General features: G+C 50.2%; 1 long non-coding RNA gene across 1 annotated transcript; it reads left to right on the plus strand.

Moving 5' to 3' along the window:
• The first annotated feature begins 270 nt into the window (after positions 1 to 270).
• LOC140191678 (uncharacterized) lies at positions 271 to 5,014 on the plus strand. Its single transcript, XR_011883871.1, has 5 exons — positions 271 to 364; positions 1,106 to 1,282; positions 2,429 to 2,595; positions 3,972 to 4,204; positions 4,559 to 5,014. It is a non-coding gene; the product is annotated as an uncharacterized lncRNA (long non-coding RNA).
• Positions 5,015 to 13,314: the final 8,300 nt, after the last annotated feature.

A 13,314-nucleotide genomic window follows, 5' to 3' on the forward strand; every position in this document is an offset into this window, starting at 1 on the left:
CCGCTATCTCCCAGATAATGCTGCCCCCCGCTTCCCCTTCACGCAGAGAAGGAGTGGCCAGAGATCGAGCGGGCGTGGCTTTACAATGAAAGAAAATGTGTGTCGAATAACAGAATCAGGCCCCTACCTGGTGCCCGGGGAGCGGCGTTGAGCTGTCGGGCGCGGCGGGCCGACAAGGTGCCGACGAACAGAGACAGGAACCTGGGGCAGCCGAGCAGCCGTTTCTGTGGAGGTCATCGGGCATGAGAGGAGCCTTTCGGCGGGATTGAGATATCGTGAGAGTGAGCGCGAGATTTAAACAAACGAGCAGGGCCTTCGGAAAGAGCAGCGTGAAATGGTGATGATGGTGCATTGTGAGAAAGAGGTAGGAATATAAATTATATAGTTAGGGAAATGCAAGCAGCTATTAATGAAGTAGTGAAATGGGGACATGAGTGGGGACTGAAATTTTCCATTGCGAAAACTTGAGCTGTTTATTTTGTGTTCTAAAAGGAACATTGCCCCCACAATTGATCTCAATTTACATGTTAAATCAGGGGTCCAGTCAGTGATAAAGTGTCTCGGTATGTGGATGGACACAAGGATAATTTGGAAGGATCATGTCAATAAAAATCTGCAGATGCGTAAATAATGTCTTTAATGTGCTCAAGTGACTGATTTGGATCTGATGAGGGTACGAGTGGGAGGTCACTTAAATGTATTTTGCTTTAATCAAACCTGTCTTTGATTATGAATGTATTGCTTCTGGGTCAGCCTCACCAGTGGTCTTAAAGCCCGTTAGATGAAGTTCAAATTCAATCATTGAGATTATTTTTTGGTGCTATTAAATCATCCCCAATTTCAGCATTACTAGTGGAAATGGATTAAGTACCTTTACATCTACACAGCTTACTGTTAGCAATGGTTTATTGGGTTAATGTAAGAGGACATAAAGCTGGTCCTAAAAGATTGCCAACATCAGTCATGTTGCGATGACTGTATTCGCAAGGTATTCTGTTTTGGGTGGATGGAAAATGAATGGGCAGAAAATCTTGGGTTCTTTGATGTGAAATATGGTCCCGGTGTACCCCTTTCTGTCACTACTCCATGGTTTTTCCCTTTGCAGGTGGTTGACTTTAGCCTTCAAGAAAAGATCAAGATGACAATTGATTGTACATCCGTGGTATAGGGAATTCAGCAATACATGCAAGGCAGACATTGTGGATTCTTACACATCACAGTTAATTCAAAAGACCCAGTGACAGGTCGTTCAGGTGTCTCTGATTATGTTCCAAAGGTTCAGGTGATTATTGAGAAAGGATTATCATACAAAGTATCTGTATTCACAGCTGAGGTGGTTGCTATCATTTTAATCTTGGAATGGGCTGGAGAAGTACATCCTGATTATGTACTTCCGTGCTCTGATTTGATCTGTTTTGACATCTGTTAAAAAATGTACTTTAAATTGTAGGTCAGACGTTGTTCTTGATGAAAACCCCTGGTTTCCCTGGGTTGTGCTAGTCCAGGGAATACACACTCTGGTCCTGCCAAATCCAAGAGATTGGGACGGTACTCCCACCTCAAACCTCGGTTTGTGTGGAGACTGTGTATTTTGCTCCCCTGGTACATCTCAGTGCCAAGAAATAACAGCGTGCTGCATGCGATTATATGAATTATATTTATGAATGTTAACTGAACTAAAGGGTTAGTAAAGAAAAGAAAGAAAAAGACAAAAAAGGCCCATTATAATGAAACAGTCAAATGTGCACAAGTTGGAGCTCAGCTCTTCTGAAAGTTATATTCACCGATACTCAATAGACCTCTGCACCTTACTCCATCGAATGATAGTCCTCCCCCGGGTTGAATCCTGCAACCAGTTCTCTCCAGTGTCTTCTCTCTTCATGTCCCTCCGAAGCAAGACCCCAGATCACACCGATGTCAGGCACACTGAAAAACAACCCGCTCCCCGGATTGGATGGCTCTCATTCCAAAGCACCTATTATCTCCAAATCCAACCATAATCCAAACACTGCTCCTACAGAAATACCATTACATCAACAGTGAAACCTCTATTAGGGTGTTACATTGAGATTGGACAACATCTGTTGAAGCTGCAGGGTTGTGTATACATTTCATATGGGTCCCAGCCCTTGTTGAGGTTGAAGGGAACAAGGTGCCAGACCTTCTAGCTGAGCAATTACTTCAAATTAAGAAAGTAAATGTGGTGCCTTTGCATAAAGGGGAAGCAAAAGCCATGAAATTAGGAGAGGCAGTAGGGGCCACGAGAAGGCCTTGGCGAGCAGGATTTAAGATAGCCCCAAGGCATTCTACAAGTCTGTGAAGAGCAGGAGGATAAGACATAAGAGAATAGGAGTAATGAAGTGTGACAGTGGAAAAGTGTGCAGGAAACAGGAGATAGCTCAGGTACTTTATGAATATTCTGTTTCAGTATTCACTAAGGAAAAGGATCCTGGCGATTGTCGGGTTGACTTACAGCGGATTGAAAAGCTTGAGCATATAGACATTAAGAAAGAGGATGTGCTGGAGCTTTTGGAAAGCATCAAGTTGGATAAGTCTCTGGGATCGGACGAGATGTACCCCAGGCTACTGTGGAAGGTGAGGGGGGAGGTTACTGAGCCTCTAGCAATGATCTTTACATTATCAATGGGGACGGGGGAGATTCTGGAGGATTGGAGGGTTGCAGATGTTGTTCCCTTATTGAAGAAAGGGAGTAGAGATAGTCCAAGAAATTATACACCAGTCAGCCTTGCTTCAGTGGTTGGTAAGTTGGTGGAAAATATCCTAAGAGGCAAGATTTATGAACACTTGGATAGGCATAATATGATTCGCAATAGTCAGCATGGCTTTGTCAAAGGCAGGTTGTGCCTTACGAGCCTGATTGAATTTTCTGAGTATGTGACCAAATATATTGATGAAGGTAGAGTAGTAGATGTAGCTTATATGGATTTCAGCAAGGCATTTGATAAGGTACCCCATGCAAGGCTCATTGAGAAAGTAAGGATGCATGGGATCCAAAGGGACCCTGTTTTGTGGATCTAGAATTGGCTTGCCGACAGAAGGCAAAGAGTGGTTGTAGACGAGTTACATTCTGCATGGAGGTCAGTGACCAGTGGTGTGCCTCAGGGATCTGTCCTGGGATCCCTTTGTGATTTTGATAAATGACTTGGATGAGGAACTGGAGGGATGGGTTAGTGAAGGATACAAAGTTGGTTGTGTTGGAGGGCTGTCAGAGGTTACAGGGGGACGTTGGTAGAATACAAGACTGGGCTGAAAAGTGGCAAATGGAGTTCATCCCAGATAAATGTGATGTGGTTCATTTTGCTAATACGATGCATTGACCTTCATCAACCGTGGGACTGAGTTTCGAAGTCGGGAGGTAATATTACAGCTGTATTGGACCCTGGTCAGACCCCACTTGGAGTACTGTGCTCAGTTCTGGTCACCTTACTGCAGGAAGGATGTGATACTATAGAAAGGGTGCAGAGATTTACAAAGATGTTGCCTGGATCAGGTAGCATGCCTTACGAGAATAATTTGAGTGAACTTGGCCTTTTCTCCTTGGCGTGACAGAGGATGAGAGGTGACCTGATGGAGGTGTACAAGATGACAGACATTCATTATCATGTGGATTGTCAGAGGCTTTTTCCCAGTGCTGAAATGGCTATCACAAGTGGGCACAGTTTTAAGGTGTTTTGAAGTAGGTATAGGGGAGATGCCAGGGCAAGTTCTTTACGCAGTGATTGGTGAGTGCGTGGAATGGGCTGCCGGCGATGGTAGTGGAGGCGCATACGATAGGGTCTTTGAAAAGACTCCTGGATAGGTACATGGAGCTCAGAAAAAAAGAGGGCTATTGGTTACCCAAGGTAAATGGAGGGGAGGAGAAGATGGCGGCGCGACGCAGCGTGCACGGCCGCTCCAAATTGATAGTGTATTTGCGAAGTTGGATAATGTGCACAATCCTGATTTCATAGAGACAGCCGTGAGAAGCACGGAGGAACATCTGGAGAAACTTCTGAACTGCCTGCTTCGCTACCGCTGCTACTGTGTGATCGAGACTCTGCAGAGGGGAAGGCCCCAAATCCTCGGCTTTGCCTGTTGCCGGGGCCGGGGTCGAAGCACTCGGCAGAGATGGTGCTCGGTGTCGGAGACACAAAATAATCTGCAGATGCTGGGGAGAGAGGACCAGGGAATGATCACTCCTGAGGTGAAGAGGGAGGAGGGATGGGGTTGGGGCAGGTCGGAAGGAGTAGGGTGGGCTGAGGCTGGAGCGGGTAGGGTGAGGGACATGGGGGTGGGGAGGGAGGAAGCAGGGGTCACAGTGACCATGGGATAGTTTGAGGGTGGGGGGAATTGGTTATGGGGAGCGAGGGTGCATGGGGGAGGTAGATTGGTGGTGAGGGGCTTGTTGAGGATGGGACAGGGTGCAGACTTCTCACAAGCCCACCAGTCCCTCAGACGTTATTGTTTAATACAGAAGATCTCATTCTCTTGTCCCTTCTCCCTTCTCCCTTTTCCATTTCTACCCTTTCCCCTCTCCTTCCTCTAAAAACACATACAGAGTCACTTGGAATCGGAGGACGCTTTGAAGGAGTCTCGAACTAAGCTGTGCCCGTGGACTTGGTCCAATCCTGGAACCTGACCCCTCACTCCTCGTTCCACATCAGACCTAAACAACACCCCTCTTCCTTCTGAAGAACCAATCCCTCTTGACCTGGACCCATGGAACCCTCTGGACATTGTGGCCTTGGGCTGGCGCTCCCTCAGCAGCTTCCTCGATGCCTGCACTTCTCTGGTAAAGTAGGAGTTGGCCCAGCACTCAAGATCAGTGCGGGACATCCAGGCCAACTGGCTGTCTGGGACTGGGGTGGAAGAAGAAACCTGTCCTGTCAGCTGTTGGTTCAGGCTCTACACCTGACACTCAGAACCTTTCGGAGGTGGTGGAGGGAAATGGGTGAGTGACCGAGATCTTTAATTACATCCCTGCTGGAGCATTGTTCTGCATCAAGGCTGGGTTTTGCCCTGCCCCTTGCCTCATCATACTTGGTGTTCTCTTCCACTGGAGGGAGGTGCCGACGATGAACCATCTCCTGGGCCCAGATGGGGATGAGCAGGCATCTGCAGCGGCCGTTTGCCAGACGACAGGAAGGTGGTGTCGGCACCGCAGACGTGATTTCCAACTCTGAAAATCCAGGTGATTCATTCCCCTGCTGCTTCACCTCTGGGATGGTAGATCACCTGTCACAATTGCAGCAGGACAGGGAACCTTGTGGAAAGTGATTGCACAGCAGACCTCTCCATTGACCAGTTGCCGTGACCGTTCATGGCTGGTGTAGGCCTGAGAGCTGACTGCAGAGGTTGTAAGATGGTGGTTCTCCTACGGGATGTGGGAGAGTGGCCATTGACCATCGTGGTAAGGGCTAGGACGAGGGTGACAGCGTTTGGAAACTAGGACTGTCAGCACCAATGTTGTCCTTACCAACTGTACCTGACTGCATTAAGGTTCAAGGTACATTTATTGTCAAAGAATGTATGCAGTATACAACTCAGCTTCATCATTAACACCACTATTCTCCTGCATCAGGACGTGGACGCACCCATGGACAAAACAACTGGCCATTGACAGCCCAAAGGTTGCAGTGAGCACAGTCACAGGATGATGCCATGCCAGGGTCACCCTCGAGCTGAGGCAAGGGGAGACAGAGATTGGCCGTGCTACATAGGCACGTGGTGGCACATATACTGGGAGTGGGAGAGGGGTTAGAATGTCCAAAGAAACAGGAGTTGTCCACACTTCCCAACTTGGCAGGAGGCTATGGTGTAGTTCTAACCCATGGGATATGGAGATGGGAACTGTGCATGGTACTCCCTCTGTGGGTCTGACCTTGTGATCGGGAGACAGAAAAGGGCATGGTGTTTCCAGTGTGGGTCTCATCCAGCCCTTTCCAGATTTAACCCACATTCAACAATCCCACTGCCTAATCCTCACTGCATGTGATTGATATTCCAGGTTGATGAGTTTGTCCATTTTTGCTGAATGCCTATGGAGGTTCAGAGATTACTGCCCCGTGATGCCCCAAAGGCAATGGCATGCACAATCGGATCAGAATCCAGCGTTGTGGATCCCCTCGATGACAGGCAAGGGGTGACAGAAATTGGCATGCCATCATGATTCACTGTCTGCTGGTATTCCAGAGAGTGGAAGGAGATCCGAATGTTTAAGAACAAGTTTTCCAATTTCCCATACATGCACTGTGCTCCCAGTGCTTCTGACCCAGGCACAGGGAGGAGAGAATTGTGCACAGTGCTCCTGGAGTGCTGACTGAGGATTATGGAGGCGGGAACTGTGTGTGGTCCTCCAAGTGTGTGTTTGACCCAGAAGTAAATTGGTGTTTCGTACATGCCTACCAGTATGAGTCTGAAACAGCTCATTTCAGATTTAAGCCATGTTTGACAGTCGGAGTGTTAAACTCTCAGTACCTGTACCTAATATTCCAGGGGCATCCAGCAGGGAACGAAGCCTTGTCATTGTTCCTATTATATATGATTCTTTGCCCGACTGCACGTTCAGTGTCAGCAGGCTGCTGCCCCTGCAATAGGACTGGGGACTCTGTGGAAAGAAATTTCAAAGGTCCAGAATCATTGCACTGTGCACGACTGTGCTCCTTTGCGGATTTAATCCATGTTTTGCAGTCCTGCTGTATAAGATTCAATCAAAATGTTCAATCAGGAGACGAAGGGTTGTCCGGGTTCCCACTGAATGAGATTTCGTGTCTTGCTGCTCATCCATCAGAATTGAAGATGGACTGTCACAGCTGCAAAATGCCTAGGAACACAGTGGAAAAAGATTGCTCGGCTGCCCCGGTTTCCCGTCTCCGTCCGTCGGCAGCTTGTCTGTCGGCCGGCCGGCCGCCCCCGACAGCTGAACCAGGTAGGGCCCTGATTCTGTTATTCGACACACATTTTCTTTCATTGCAAAGCCACGCCCGCTGGATCTCGGGGCCGCTCCTTCTGTGAGCGAAGGGGTAGCCGGGGGCAGCGTTATCTGGGAGATAGCAGGGAGAGAGGACCAGGGAATGATCACTCCTGAGGTGAAGAGGGAGGAGGGATGGGGTTGGGGCAGGTCGGAAGGAGTAGGGAGGGCTGAGGCTGGAGCGGGTAGGGTGAGGGACATGGGGGTGGGGAGGGAGCAGGGGTCACAGTGAGGATGGGCTAGTTTGAGGGTGGGGGGAATTGGTTATGGGGAGGGAGGGTGCATGGGGGAGGTGGATTGGTGGTGAGGGGCTTGTTGAGGATGGGACAGGGTGCAGACTTCTCACAAGCCCACCAGTCCCTCAGACGTTATTGTTTAATACAGAAGATCTCATTCCCTTGTCCCTTGTCCCTTCTCCCTTTTCCATTTCTACCCTTTCCCCTCTCCTTCCTCTAAAAACACATACAGAGTCACTTGGAATCGGAGGACACTTTGAAGGAGTCTCGAACTTAGCTGTGCCCGTGGACTTGGTCCAATCCTGGAACCTGACCCCTCACTGCTCATTCCACATCAGACCTAAACAGCACCCCTCTTCCTTCCGAAGAACCAATCCCTCTTGACCTGGACCCATGGGACCCTCTGGACATTGTAGCCTTGGGCTGGTGCTCCCTCAGCAGCTTCCTCGATGCCTGCACTTCTCTGGTAAAGTCGGAGTTGGCCCAGCACTCAAGATCAGTGCGGGACATCCAAACCAACTGGCTATCTGGGACTGGGGTGGAAGAAGAAACCTGTCCTGTCAGCTGTTGGTTCAGGCTCTGCACCTGACACTCAGAACCTTTCGGGGGGCAGTGGAGGGAAATGGGTGAGTGACTGAGATCTTTAATTACATCCCTGCTGGAGCATTGTTCTGCATCAAGGCTGGGTTTTGCCCTGCCCCTTGCCTCATCATACTTGGCGTTCTCTTCCACTGGAGGGAGGTGCCGAGGATGAACGATATCCTGTCCCAGATGGGGATGAGCAGGGATCTGCAGCGGCCGTTTGCCAGACGACAGGAAGGTGGTGTCGGCACCGCAGACGTGATTTCGGACTGAAAATCCGAGTGATTCATTCCCCTGCTGCTTCACCTCTGGGATGGTAGATCACCTGTCACAATTGCAGCAGGACAGGGAACCTTGTGGAAAGTGATTGCACAGCAGACCTCTCCATTGGCCAGTTGCCGTGACCGTTCATTGCTGGTGTAGACCTGAGAGCTGACTGCAGAGGTTGTAAGATGATGGTTCTCCTCCGGGGTGTGGGAGAGTGGCCATTGACCATCGTGGTAAGGGCTGGGACGAGGGTGACAGCGTTTGGAAACTAGGACTATGTCAGCACCAATGTTGTCCTTACCAACTGTACCTGACTGCATTAAGGTTCAAGGTACATTTATTGTCAAAGAATGTATGCAGTACACAACTCAGATTCATCATTAACACCAGTATTCTCCTGCATCAGGACGTGGACGCACCCGTGGACAAAACAACTGGCCAATGACAGCCCAAAGGTTGCAGTGAGCACAGTCACAGGATGATGCCATGCCAGGGTCACCCTCGAGCTGAGGCAAGGGGAGACAGAGATTGGCTGTGCTACATAGGCACGTGGTGGCACATATACTGGGAATGGGAGAGGGGTTAGAATGTCCAAAGAAGCAGGAATTATCCACACTTCCCATATTGGCAGGAGGCTATGGTGTAGTTCTAACCCATGGGATATGGAGATGGGAACTGTGCATGGTACTCCCTCTGTGGGTCTGACCTTGTGATCGGGAGACAGAAAAGGGCATGGTGTTTCCAGTGTGGGTCTCATCCAGCCCTTTCCAGATTTAACCCACATTCAACAATCCCACTGCCTAATCCTCACTGCATGTGATTGATATTCCAGGTTGATGAGTTTTTCCATTGTTGCTGAATGCCTATGGAGGTTCAGAGATTACTGCCCCGTGATGCCCCAAAGGCAATGGCATGCACAATCGGAGCAGAATCCCGCGTTGTGGATCCCCTCGATGACAGGCAATGGGTGACAGAAATTGGCATGGCATCATGATTCACTGTCTGTTAGTATTCCAGAGAGTGTCAGGAGCTCAGAATGTTTAAGAACAAGTTTTCGAATTTCCCATGCATGCACTGTGCTCCCAGTGTTTCTGACCCAGGCACAGGGAGGAGAGAATTGTGCACAGTGCTCCTGGAGTGCTGACTGAGGATTATGGAGGCGGGAACTGTGTGTGGTCCTCCAAGTGTGTGTTTGACCCAGAAGTAAATTGGTGTTTCGTACATGCCTACCAGTATGAGTCGGAAACAGCTCATTTCAGATTTAAGCCATGTTTGACAGTCGGAGTGTTAAACTCTCAGTACCTGTACCTAATATTCCAGGGGCATCCAGCAGGGAACGAAGCCTTGTCATTGTTCCTTTTCTATATGATTCTTTGCCCGACTGCACGTTCAGTGTCGACAGGCTGCTGCCCCTGCAATAGGACTGGCAACTCTGTGGAAAGAAATTTCAAAGGTCCGGAATTATTGCACTGTGCATGACTGTGCTCCTTTGCGGATTTAATCCATGTTTTGCAGTCCTGCTGTATAAGATTCAATCAAAATGTTCAATCGAGAGGAAGGCTTGTCTGGGTTCCCACTGAATGAGATTTCGTGTCTTGCTGCTCATCCATCAGAATTGAAGATGGACTGTCACAGCTGCAAAATGGCTTGGAATGTAGTGGAAAGAGATTGCTCGGCTGCCCCGGTTTCCCGTTTCCGTCCGTCGGCAGCTTGTCGGCCTGCCGGCCGCCCCCGGCCCTGATTCTGTTATTCGACACACATTTTCTTTCATTGCAAAGCCACGCCCGCTGGATCTCGGGGCCGCTCCTTCTCTGCGCGAAGGGGTAGCCGGGGGCAGCGTTATCTGGGAGATAGCAGGGAGAGAGGACCAGGGAATGATCACTCCTGAGGTGAAGAGGGAGGAGGGATGGGGTTGGGGCAGGTCGGAAGGAGTAGGGTGGGCTGAGGCTGGAGCGGGTAGGGTGAGGGACATGGGGGTGGGGAGGGAGGAAACAGGGGTCACAGTGACCATGGGATAGTTTGAGGGTGGGGGGAATTGGTTATGGGGAGCGAGGGTGCATGGGGGAGGTAGATTGGTGGTGAGGGGCTTGTTGATGATGGGACAGGGTGCAGACTTCTCACAAGCCCACCAGTCCCTCAGACGTTATTGTTTAATACAGAAGATCTCATTTCCTTGTCCCTTGCCCCTTGTCCCTTGTCCCTTTTCCATTTCTACCCTTTCCCCTCTCCTTCCTCTAAAAACACATACAGAGTCACTTGGAATCGGAGGACACTTTGAAGGAGTCTCGAACTAAGCTGTGCCCGTGGACTTGGTCCAATCCTGGAACCTGACCCCTCACTCCTCGTTCCACATCAGACCTAAACAACACCCCTCTTCCTTCTGAAGAACCAATCCCTCTTGACCTGGACCCATGGGACCCTCTGGACATTGAGGCCTTGGGCTGGCGCTCCCTCAACAGCTTCCTCGATGCCTGCACTTCTCTGGTAAAGTAGGAGTTGGCCCAGCACTCAAGATCAGTGCGGGACATCCAGACCAACTGGCTATCTGGGACTGGGGTGGAAGAAGAAACCTGTCCTGTCAGCTGTTGGTTCAGGCTCTGCACCTGACACTCAGAACCTTTCGGGGGGCAGTGGAGGGAAATGGGTGAGTGACCGAGATCTTTAATTACATCCCTGCTGGAGCATTGTTCTGCATCAAGGCTGGGTTTTGCCCTGCCCCTTGCCTCATCATACTTGGCGTTCTCTTCCACTGGAGGGAGGTGCCGAGGATGAACCATCTCCTGGGCCCAGATGGGGATGAGCAGGCATCTGCAGCGGCCGTTTGCCAGACGACAGGATGGTGGTGTCGGCACCGCAGATGTGATTTCCAACTCTGAAAATCCAGGTGATTCATTCCCCTGCTGCTTCACCTCTGGGATGGTAGATCACCTGTCACAATTGCAGCAGGACAGGGAACCTTGTGGAAAGTGATTGCACAGCAGACCTCTCCATTGGCCAGTTGCCGTGACCGTTCATGGCTGGTGCAGGCCTGAGAGCTGACTGCAGAGTTTGTAAGATGGTGGTTCTCCTACGGGGTGTGGGAGAGTGGCCATTGACCATCGTGGTAAGGGCTAGGACGAGGGTGACAGCGTTTGGAAACCAGGACTATGTCAGCACCAATGTTGTCCTTACCAACTGTACCTGACTGCATTAAGGTTCAAGGTACATTTATTGTCAAAGAATGTATGCAGTATACAACTCAGATTCATCATTAACACCAGTATTCTCCTGCATCAGGATGTGGACGCACCCGTGGACAAAACAACTGGCCAATGACAGCCCAAAGGTTGCAGTGAGCACAGTCACAGGATGATGCCATGCCAGGGTCACCATCGAGCTGAGGCAAGGGGAGACAGAGATTGGCTGTGCTACATAGGCACGTGGTGGCACATATACTGGGAATGGGAGAGGGGTTAGAATGTCCAAAGAAGCAGGAATTATCCACACTTCCCTTATTGGCAGGAGGCTATGGTGTAGTTCTAACCCATGGGATATGGAGATGGTAACTGTGCATGGTACTCCCTCTGTGGGTCTGACCTTGTGATCGGGAGACAGAAAAGGGCATGGTGTTTCCAGTGTGGGTCTCATCCAGCCCTTTCCAGATTTAACCCACATTCAACAATCCCACTGCCGAATCCTCACTGCATGTGATTGATATTCCAGGTTGATGAGTTTTTCCATTGTTGCTGAATGCCTATGGAGGTTCAGAGATTACTGCCCCGTGATGCCCCAAAGGCAATGGCATGCACAATCGGAGCAGAATCCCGCGTTGTGGATTCCCTCGATGACAGGCAATGGGTGACAGAAATTGGCATGGCATCATGATTCACTGTCTGTTAGTATTCCAGAGAGTGTCAGGAGCTCAGAATGTTTAAGAACAAGTTTTCGAATTTCCCATGCATGCACTGTGCTCCCAGTGTTTCTGACCCAGGCACAGGGAGGAGAGAATTGTGCACAGTGCTCCTGGAGTGCTGACTGAGGATTATGGAGGCGGGAACTGTGTGTGGTCCTCCAAGTGTGTGTTTGACCCAGAAGTAAATTGGTGTTTCGTACATGCCTACCAGTATGAGTTGGAAACAGCTCATTTCAGATTTAAGCCATGTTTGACAGTCGGAGTGATAAACTCTCAGTACCTGTACCTAAGATTCCAGGGGCATCCAGCAGGGAACGAAGCCTTGTCATTGTTCCTATTATATATGATGCTTTGCCCGACTGCACGTTCAGTGTCGACAGGCTGCTGCCCCTGCAATAGGACTGGCCACTCTGTGGAAAGAAATTTCAAAGGTCCGGAATTATTGCACTGTGCATGACTGTGCTCCTTTGCGGATTTAATCCATGTTTTGCAGTCCTGCTGTATAAGATTCAATCAAAATTTTCAATCAGGAGACGAAGGCTTGTCTGGGTTCCCACTGAATGAGATTTCGTGTCTTGCTGCTCATCCATCAGAATTGAAGATGGACTGTCACAGCTGCAAAATGGCTTGGAACACAGTGGAAAGAGATTGCTCGGCTGCCCCGGTTTCCCGTCTCTGTCCGTCGGCACCTTGTCGGCCGGCCGTCCCCCCCGGACAGCTGAACGGCCCGCCCCAGGGCACCAGGTAGGGGCCTGATTCTGTTATTCGACACACATTTTCTTTGATTGCAAGGCCACGCCGGCTGGATCTCGGGGCCGCTCCTTCTCTGCGCGAAGGGGTAGCCGGGGGCAGCGTTATCTGGGAGATAGCAGGGAGAGAGGACCAGGGAATGATCACTCCTGAGGTGAAGAGGGAGGAGGGATGGGGTTGGGGCAGGTCGGAAGGAGTAGGGAGGGCTGAGGCTGGAGCGGGTAGGATGAGGGACATGGGGGTGGGGAGGGAGGAAGCAGGGGTCACAGTGACCATGGGATAGTTTGAGGGTGGGGGGCATTGGTTATGGGGAGGGAGGGTGCATGGGGGAGGTGGATTGGTGGTGAGGGGCTTGTTGAGGATGGGACAGGGGGGAGGGATGGTGGTGCAGACTTGTCACAAGCCCACCAGTCCCTCAGACATTATTGTTTAATACAGAAGATCTCATTCCCTTCTCCCTTCTCCCTTTTCCATTTCTACCCTTTCCTCTCTCCTTCCTCTAAAAACACATACAGAGTCACTTGGAATCGGAGGACACTTTGAAGGAGTCTCGAACTAAGCTGTGCCCGTGGACTTGGTCCAATCCTGGAACCTGACCCCTCACTCCTCGTTCCACA

Source organism: Mobula birostris, chromosome X, assembly GCF_030028105.1.
Source record: "Mobula birostris isolate sMobBir1 chromosome X, sMobBir1.hap1, whole genome shotgun sequence".
Lineage (NCBI taxonomy): Eukaryota > Metazoa > Chordata > Chondrichthyes > Myliobatiformes > Myliobatidae > Mobula > Mobula birostris.